The following is a 9644-nucleotide window of genomic DNA, read 5'->3' as shown; positions in this document are numbered from 1 at the left end:
GCAAACAAAAAAAGGAAATAAACTTGAAACCTATTTGTCATCTTAAGAATAAAGCCAAAAAATGAAAATATTTATTGCCAGGCAAGGCCAATAAATAAATAAATAAATAAATAAATAAATAAATAAATAAGACAGAACTAACATGTCGACTAAAAATAGCACTAAGTTGAAAACGAGGCCATCAGGATGAAGCAGTCTAAAAGTCCTCTGTTCAAAGAGAAAGTAAATGCTTGATTTAAGTTGAGACTCATTCATTGAAATTTGTACATTAACACTTCTGAAATAACTAGCAAATACAGAGAAAATAAATGTATAATTTCCGAACTAGCAGCCAACAAGGAAGTGAAACATGGAGTGAGGAATGGGAGATTCTAAATTCATAAGTCATGAAGGATGAACTAAAGAATGTACACTTTGACACACAGAGTCAACAACCATTCATAGGAAGATGACATTTTTATGGGAAAAAATAAAAGCAAAGGAATAATTAACACAAAGTTTACATTGAAATATGTATCTTTGAGAGGTAAAAGGACAGCCCTTCATGGGGTTGGTTAAGACAATAAAGGAAGCAGATGGAACCTTCAAATTAACTTCACAATAAAAGGGAGCCACACTATGTAAGAAAAGTGGGAAATGCCCAATTTAACTGGAAGGCAAAAATCAAAACTGGCTGGAGATGGTATCTTTTGCTTCCCCAATGCCAAAGCAGAGTGTGAGAAACAAAGGGAAGCTCTCTCTCTCTCTCTCTCTCTCTCTCTCTCTCTCTCTCTCTCTCTCTCTCTCTCTCTGTGTGTGTGTGTGTGTGTGTGTGTGTATGTCTCTGTGTGTGTGTCTCTCTCTCTGTATGTGTTTATTTATTTGTGTGCACTTGAGTGCATACATATGAGTGTTTGTACATATGCATATGTGTGCATCTAGTGTCTTCCTATATCACATTCTAACTTTTTAATACAGATTCTCTCATGTAACCTAAAGTTCACCAGTTTAGCTAGACTAGCTGGTCAGTATCTCCAGGGATCTACATTTCTGTGTCTCAATTGTCTACCACCTCCCCCAGACCTGGGCTTACAGACAAGCATGTCTATGCCCAGGTTTAATGCTGGATAATAAGATCTGAGCTCCAGTCTTTATCCTTGTGTGTTTCACCCATTGTGCCATCTCCCAGCCCCATCAGGTTTTCTCAGCCAAGGCCATTCCATCCTCCTTTGAATAGTAAATGTTTGTTATTTATATGGATCTGTATATCTGATGTATTTAACAGCCCCCAAAACAGTTGCAACTATGTTACAAGTTCACATTTAGAATGATTCAAAACAGAAATGAAGGGTAAGGAAAGTATGAAACATTAAATAACAAGATCAGCCTTCTTTTCATCAGTTGTTATTCATCTTTATTTCTTCTTATTCCCTGGGTACAGAGATGCTTGCCTGTGAAGCCAGAGCTGGGGAGCTGGATAGAAGAGGCAGGCTCGTAAGAATAGGTCATATGGATGGAGCACTCCAAAATTATATTTGTGCCTTTGACAAAGAGACTGAAGAGAGCCACCCCACCCCTCTATATAGAGGTATAGAATGTCCTTGATCATAAAATTAGGCCTTCATCTGGGAGACACTCTGCTGGCTCTTTAATATAGCACTGTAGCTTCAGAACTGGAAAAAACTATATTATAAGAAATCTGAGTTATCATATTTTAATACAGAGCCTCAGTCAGACTAAGATGTTCTCATCAGCAGAGAAGACAGCAAAATGTTTTAGGTTGTCTCAATCTCCTATATCTGATCCCTCAGCCAAGAAATACATGTCTAAATTTCCCACGGAGAAGCATTGGGGCTAACTGTTGCTGTTAATGGGGAGAGCAGTTTACTCTCTCAAAAACAGAGATTGAGAATAACACAACACAAATAAAAATTAAACACAAAACGACTCCTTTAAACCTAAAGGAGTACAGAGATCATGAGACAGTTTGTGCAATGTAGCTTTGGTTATTTCTTCTGTAAAATGAGGATTATAGTACTATCTCCTTATAAAGATGCTAAGTTAAATGCTACAGAAGCTGTGCCATCTGTCATTCCATCACACTCTCTGAACGGTGATTCTGAACAGTTCTGCACACCTTCCCAACAGACTTCTACAAGTTATAGAAACCCAGATTCCACAGGGACCTTTGTTATGTCAGCATTCAAAAATGCCAACGCTAAGTTGCAGTCGGTAATGAAAACTTTAGGGTTACACTAATTATCACCACATGGTTTAATGTCTGGTGATTTTAAGGCTTAAGTTCAAAACTTTACTAAAAGTGTTTGGATAGTATGTTACTTAAACTCAAATAAAAATTTAGGTACTTTAATTGAGTTTTTTAGTGGGTTCACAGAATACAAACATCCCCTATTGTTGACAGAGACTACACACAGAAATTTAATGTAACAAATCTTGCTTATTTGCAAATCATGCAGTGCATGTTGTTTGCCAGCTTGAAGGAAATTTATTCTGTCCTTATAAGGAGGGAGAATGGAAGTAATGGAACTTATCTGCAGATAGCACTTCAGCTTTTCTGCCTAGAATATCAACATAAAAGGGATGAAATGCTTTTAAAAGGAACTTTTTACATTTACCATGTGCCTGGGGGAGTTCATGGGACAGCTTGTAGGAGTCAGTTTTCTGCTTCCAAAATGTGAGTCCAAGGGCCTGAACTCCAGTCATGGCAGCATGTATGTACCCTTACCCACTCACTGGATGAGACACGTCAATTTTTGTTAAAACAGGATAAGAAAGTTTTGTCACATGACTGAAACTTCTGCAATCAATAAAAACTGTTTGCAAAACTCACAAACAGTTGGTCCAAATTAAGACATTAAGATATTTTTTTAAGTGAGAAATCTGAAGCAACAATGAAATGTATTACAAGATTTGGTCATAAATGACCTCCAATAGTCTTCTCTTCCTTTGAAAAAGAACATTAAATCCGTAGTGCTAAGAAATAATTTTATAAGAGAGTCACATAGCCTAATCTCACTGGTTCCCCAATTACTTTTCCTTTCCTGGTCAGGTACTAAGTACTTATTGCGCATTAACTATACTTATCTATTCTAGCACATTATATTTTTATATTTACATTTTACAAACTGAAGTGTTTTCATAGTGAAACACCCTTGTTCCTCATAGTGAGCTTGGTAGTGAGTCAGTCAGGTCAGTTCACAGACAGTCCAGCATCCACCATGTGAAGAGCATAAGAAAAAGGTGGAGTCCTAAGTTCTCAGAAGACGGTGAATAAATATTCAAGGTCATCACCGAGCCTAGAAATGTCACAGTGAAAGGAAATGGATGACAGTCAGGACTCAGAAAAATCGTAGGCATGAAAACTGGAGCTGTATCCCAGAGTTGGCACAGAAGGGAAATAACTGTAGAAGCTTTCTTCCGGGTAACCCTTCTTGCCTCATGTGTATTGGATGGACCAATAACATAGGAGTCCAGAGCACATGTCAGATGAGATGGAACAACACTGGACATCTATGATTCAGGGTAGCAACAGGCAGTGCCTGTCAGCCTCCAAATTATTATTTCCCCAACTCTACCTAAAAGTCACCCCTTGAGTTCAGGAGGCATTAATCCAGGATAGCAGATTTTGGGGAAACAGTACTAGACAGCTGACAGAAGAGAAACTCTGAGAAGCAGAATTAAAGGCACAATAAATAGACCTTACTTCACGTAAGAACTGGCAACAATTAAGAAACCCATCCTTCTTCACTCCGTAAACACAGTAGGTCTGCACCAAGCTTTTGTCTCACAGTACACATAGTCAGCTCATGGAAATAAGCTTGCCACCTAGACAGATAATAAGAAGGGTGATTTATGTGCTTCTAAGCTCATCTGTTGCCATGTGAACCTTGGCACGGAATGGATTGAAGCAGCTACATGCATGGGGAACATTAATAACTCTCATGGGTTTGCAATTGGAACAGGTGCCTATCACAAAAGACAGAATATGGAGAGAAAGGTAAACAGAAGCTTATTAATGTGTATATTTCAAATATACATGAAATGCAGGAGATAAGAAGCCCTCAAAGAGGCAGCTTTAAATTCCAGTTGTTATAGCACGTTTGACAAAGAACAAGAAACTTTTACAGAAGTGACAGAGCAAAAGAAAAGGATCTTGAGTCTCTGTGGATAGCACAGTGGTTGAAGCAAGCATTGAATGCTATATAAAGGCTGGTTAGCAAAGCATGGTGATATAGGCTCCCCTGGTACCCACAAAAGACTGTCTTTGTGAGTCTATATCTAACATTAGGCAAACAGAGATTTCTGCAACGTGCTACCTCTTGCTCACCCTTACCCAAATGACCTTCACATGAGGGAGGCATATTCTGGCCACCCACCCATGTGTCCTCTAGATCAATGTTGTTTTTCCCTCATGATGTAAATAAAGTCTTGGCTCCATCCTCTTTGACTCGGTGCTAAGAACAACTTGTAAGTTAAATAGATAAGAACAAAAGATTAGCAAAGTGGGGAGAGCAAACTTCATAATTTCTTAATCCACTTTGTCCACTGTGTCTGATGTGTGTTATGGGGAGTGTTGGGGGGACTGTGCATGTGTGTAAGGGTGTGTGTGCACATGTGTGCATGTGAAAGCCATGGGTCAATGGCAGATGATGTTCCTGAAGATAGCTATCCAGTTTTCTTTCTTTCTGGGGATTCATTTTTATTATTCTCAGATATGTATAAGTATGTAATATGTGGATGTTGTTAGAGGTCAGAGGGGCCTTAGATCCTTAGAAGGGCTAGATCCCTTAGACCTAGAGTTAATGACAGTTGTGACCCACCCAATGTGAGTTCTAGGAACCAAATTCACGTGCTCTGAAAAACCCATAAGTGCCCCCAAGCACCAAACCACTCACTGCTCCAGTGATCCTTTGCTTCTTGAGATAGGATCTCTTACTGGGGTCTGAGACTTGTTGATTCTGTGAATCTGGCTGGCTGGTGAATGCTAAGGACCCTGTACCCACATGCTAATCCCACCGCCATTGCTGAGATTTTAAGCATATCCTAGTGTGCTCATCTTCTTATATGGATTCTGAAGACCAAACTCAGAACCTCATAGTCATGCAGCTGACATGTTCCAAGTTTCCCCAGATCTCTTCATCTGTCTCTACTGTTGTTACAGAATACCACAGACTGAGTAAACTATGAACAATAGAAGGTTGTTTGCTTGTTTGTTTGTTTGGGTTGACTTATTCTTCTGGAAACTGGAAAGTCCAGGACATGTGTCTGGCAAGGGACTAGAAAGGATAAAATTCGTCAGAAGTTATAAGCAATAAACTCCAGAAATAACTAGTCTATTCGCAGAATAACAGCATACATGCATTCCTAAGGGTGGGGCCTTCTCCTTTATATTTCTTAAGGTTCACTTCCTGATACTAGCGAAGTTGCACATGAATTTCCACATGAGTTTTGGGGGCACCTCAACAACAGCACGGCTGTTCACATGGAGCTGCAGCTCAAAGAAACAGCTAGAATCCAGGCCTACATGCCGTCTTAGTAGTGAATTGTGTTTTTGTGTTTTATCAGTAAGTTTGAACTTTTAAATGTGTTATGTTTTTCATGGGGTAAGGGCTTTCTCTTTTGTATTTTATATTTCCCGTTGGCCCTGCTTTTCATCAAAACTATCTTTACTGGATAACTTAAGTTTCCTTGTCTTGAAGGTCACACAACTTTGGCGACGAATTAAGTATTCTTCTTAAATAAAGAGAATGTCTATCTTTATTTTCCTCATTTTGTTTTCCCCAGGCCTGGTTCTTTGTGATCAAGACACTTTGCTTCCTCTTCTTCATTTCTACCACTCACTTCCATCCTGTTGTTTGGAAATAAATTCTCACTTACCTGTTAGGGACTCAGAGTTGTGCTCCAGCTCATGCCCTCACTCCAGGACCCCAACATAGTGATCACAAAGGCCCAGAATAAAACTGGTATAACTGAGCTTTGGTAAATGTCTCTGAACACATCTTCAGGCCCGTCAGGATTTTCTTCCTCCTCCAGTCATGCACTTTCATCTCCTGGTTTAAGCATATCCTTCATCCCTCTACTTCTTCTCACACAGGCATATTGAGCATTTCCACTCAGAATTGCAGGAAGTGCTTCTCTAGGGGAGGGATGTCTCTGCTGTTTTCCTGTAAGAAACATTTTTAGGCACGCTTAACACTCTCAACATTCCAGATCAGCTGTTCTTTCTATAATTTATATATAAAAGCTTGATAAATATAATACAATAATATAATTATATAATTAATATCATGATATTAATTACATAATCAAATAGGCACACACATATATATATACACACATGCTGATATATGTATACACACATATATGTACATATATGTATACACAGATGTATGTGTACACACACACACACACACACACACACACACACACACACATATATATATATATATATATATATATATATATATATATATATATATCCATGAACATCCACAAGCCCATCAATTGGTAGAGCAACAAATTTTCTGCTTACTACTTGCTGGCTGCTTCCTGAAACCCTAATTCCATTTTCTCTAAGAAGGAATAGGTTTCCCAAACTTCATGTCCATGGTTTTCTTGTCTTTTCTGGTTCACGTAGGTGAATATAAACAACAACTGTACAAAGGCAAACAGCTATGCTATTTAACCATTCCTGTTATTAGCTTGATGGAGAAGATTTGAATTGTCTTCTTGATTTTTTCCCCTTCACTTAACATGTATTCCTAGAATACATTCATGTTGTTTGTAATTCATGTTCCATGTAAAATACCACGCACTGGGGAAATGTTTTACCTACCTGTCACTTAGGTTGTTTATAGATGTTTTGTCTTCATAATCCAATTTCATATTAATATATTTGTGAGTGTTTATTGATATGGATGCTGAATTTCTCATATGTATTTAATTATGAATGAGATGCCATGGTAGAGATTGTGCATATATTTAACATTACATGGCAAAGCTAAATTATCTTTCTAACTGTCATGAGAATGGGCTCTAATAACATAGTAACCACAACAGATGAGAACAGATTAAAGTCAACTATCAAAAGATAAAATATTTCCAATTTTAAAAGGGAAGAATTATGTGAGCCCTAATGAGTAAATAAAAGAGGTTAAGGAGCAATAAAGATGAACTGAGTATTATAGCAAAAGAACCCTATGAAGTATCACAATTAAAACAATAATTTAGTATAGCCATGTGATATGATATCCAGAAAGACTTCTTAAAGAACATGCAAATCGACGCCTCAGGAGTTGCCTAAGAATTTGCTTTCTTTCAGTAATTTCAGTGTCCTGGGCTGGAGGCAGCTCGGGGATCTGTTATGCACGGAATGTACAAAGGCACTGGATGCTGTCAGGTAGCTAGACAGCCAGTCACAGACGTAGAGTCCACTGAGGATTACCATGTAGACAGCCAGTCACAGACTTGGAGTCTACTGAGGATGTACCATGTAGACAGCCAGTCACAGACGTGGACTCCACTGAGGATGTACCATGTAGACGGCCAGTCACAGACGTGGAGCCCACTGAGGATGTACCATGTAGACGGCCAGTCACAGGCGTGGAGTCCACTGAGGATGTACCATGTAGACGGCCAGTCACAGACGTGGACTCCACTGAGGATGTACCATGTAGACGGCCAGTCACAGACGTGGAGCCCACTGAGGATGTACCATGTAGATGGCCAGTCACAGACATGGAGCCCACTGAGGATTACCATGTAGACAGCCAGTCACAGATGTGGAGCCCACTGAGGATGTACCACGTCCTCATAGTCATCCTTGGACCCCTCCTCTTGTTTCCAGGATAACACTAGCAAGTGAAGCAACACTAGGTCCCCTTCTTAATATTTAAAATACCTTGTGCAAAGGGAACAGTATCACAACTTTTCTGAAGCCCATTAAGAGAAGGAAAGTTGCTTCCTCTTGCTCACAAGAATGGAATCTGAGTTCTACTTCTGGCCCTAGATGGAGATATGACATTATAATCTGCCCAAACATAAAATTGTAAAGAAATACTATTGTCCTCTCCCTTGAGAATTAATCCAAACAGGCCTGTCAGTCAACTGGCTATGAGGCCATCCCTCAGAAATTTCCCTTTAGTGAGATAATGAATTCACTCTCCTGAGATGCTCTTCCCAGAATGTATTTACTACAGCTCATCTGCGCCTGCTAAGATGTCCTCTTTTCTGAGTTCTAGCTGAATATGTCTAACTTTTCCTTTCTTTTGGTCTGTCTCTTGTTTTGGTACCAGTCAAAAGCCTAAGTATGCTTTAACCGACACTATAAACATTCTCTTTCTCTGAAGTAGCCCATCCCTTTCTGCCATGTAGCTACTTGCTCAGTTACATTCCTGAACATGCACGTTCTTGGACCTACCTCAAAAGACATGACTATCTTTCTCCTTAGCCATTACTCTATTCCTAGTAGCTAATGAGATAACAGTTGTTTTCCCTCAAATTCTTATAAATCAATCCTCAAGTTCCTTTTGGAGTTTATTTTTTAATTCTTTTATTAAGAATACTAAAGATAAATAAAATGTAACCCTATTTAGAAGTGATAAATTTGACATCTAGCATGGGTAATCATTAAGGATATTCCTCTGAGGATAGAACAGTTGGCCATGTCTTTTGGCTCAAGTAAGTACCTTTGGGCTAAGATTCTGTTTGAAGGATTCATTCTCTAGACTTTGCCTGTTTATCTTGCCTGAGGTCTGTTTGGTACTGTTGGCTTTGGTACTCTGCCTTCCTGGAAGAAAGAAATGTCATTTCCCCCTCCTCTCCAAAGTTCTCTCCCTTGGATGGGAACAAGACATAGAAGATACACACAAGCTTTTCTTTCTTGGGCTGTTTTTCCATGTGTATGTCACCAATGGCCACATGATTGCCTCTAAATGTTACCAAATTTAATCCACTCCCTTTTCTTTCTGGCTGTTGAGACACCAGAAAATCCACTGGTGTGGTTTTAAAGCAGGATTATCTGTTTTGACAGCTTCATTCCTAAGGGTCATGGATGGTCAGCCACAAGGGTTCACAGACTCTTCTGTCTTAGCCCATGTCATCCTCAACTAGGCCTGTGGAGTTCAAATCGTAGGATAGTTTTTCATTCTCAGTCTCTCCTTGTGCTTCCAAAACTGCACAGATGCATACTTGGTACACTTCCTCGTCCTGTCTGGGTCTTCCATGTGCCTCATCTGCAGATTGTTGAACCAAGAATCTAATCTAGAAGCCAACGGAAAATGAAATCCAGATGATATCTTTTGGTATTTCCAGTTGCAACTGGATTTTTTTCATCTTCATCATGGGATATCATGTACTTTATTTTTCATAGATCAAGACCATAAAATTCTTATTTTTTCTACCTATAACTTTTCTCCCTGTATACATTTATGGGCTTGGCTATAGGATCTTTCTTATTTTCTAGACAATGTGCCTCATGTCAATCCCTTTTTCTGCACACACACACACGTACATATGTGCATATATATATATGTACGCACACACACACACACACATATATATATATATATATATATATATATATATATATATATCATGTGTTGATATATATATATATATATATATATATATATATATATAATATG

Source organism: Grammomys surdaster, unplaced genomic scaffold (assembly GCF_004785775.1).
Source record: "Grammomys surdaster isolate TR1022 unplaced genomic scaffold, NIH_TR_1.0 806, whole genome shotgun sequence".
NCBI lineage: Eukaryota > Metazoa > Chordata > Mammalia > Rodentia > Muridae > Grammomys > Grammomys surdaster.
Note: the sequence above shows the minus strand (reverse complement) of the source record.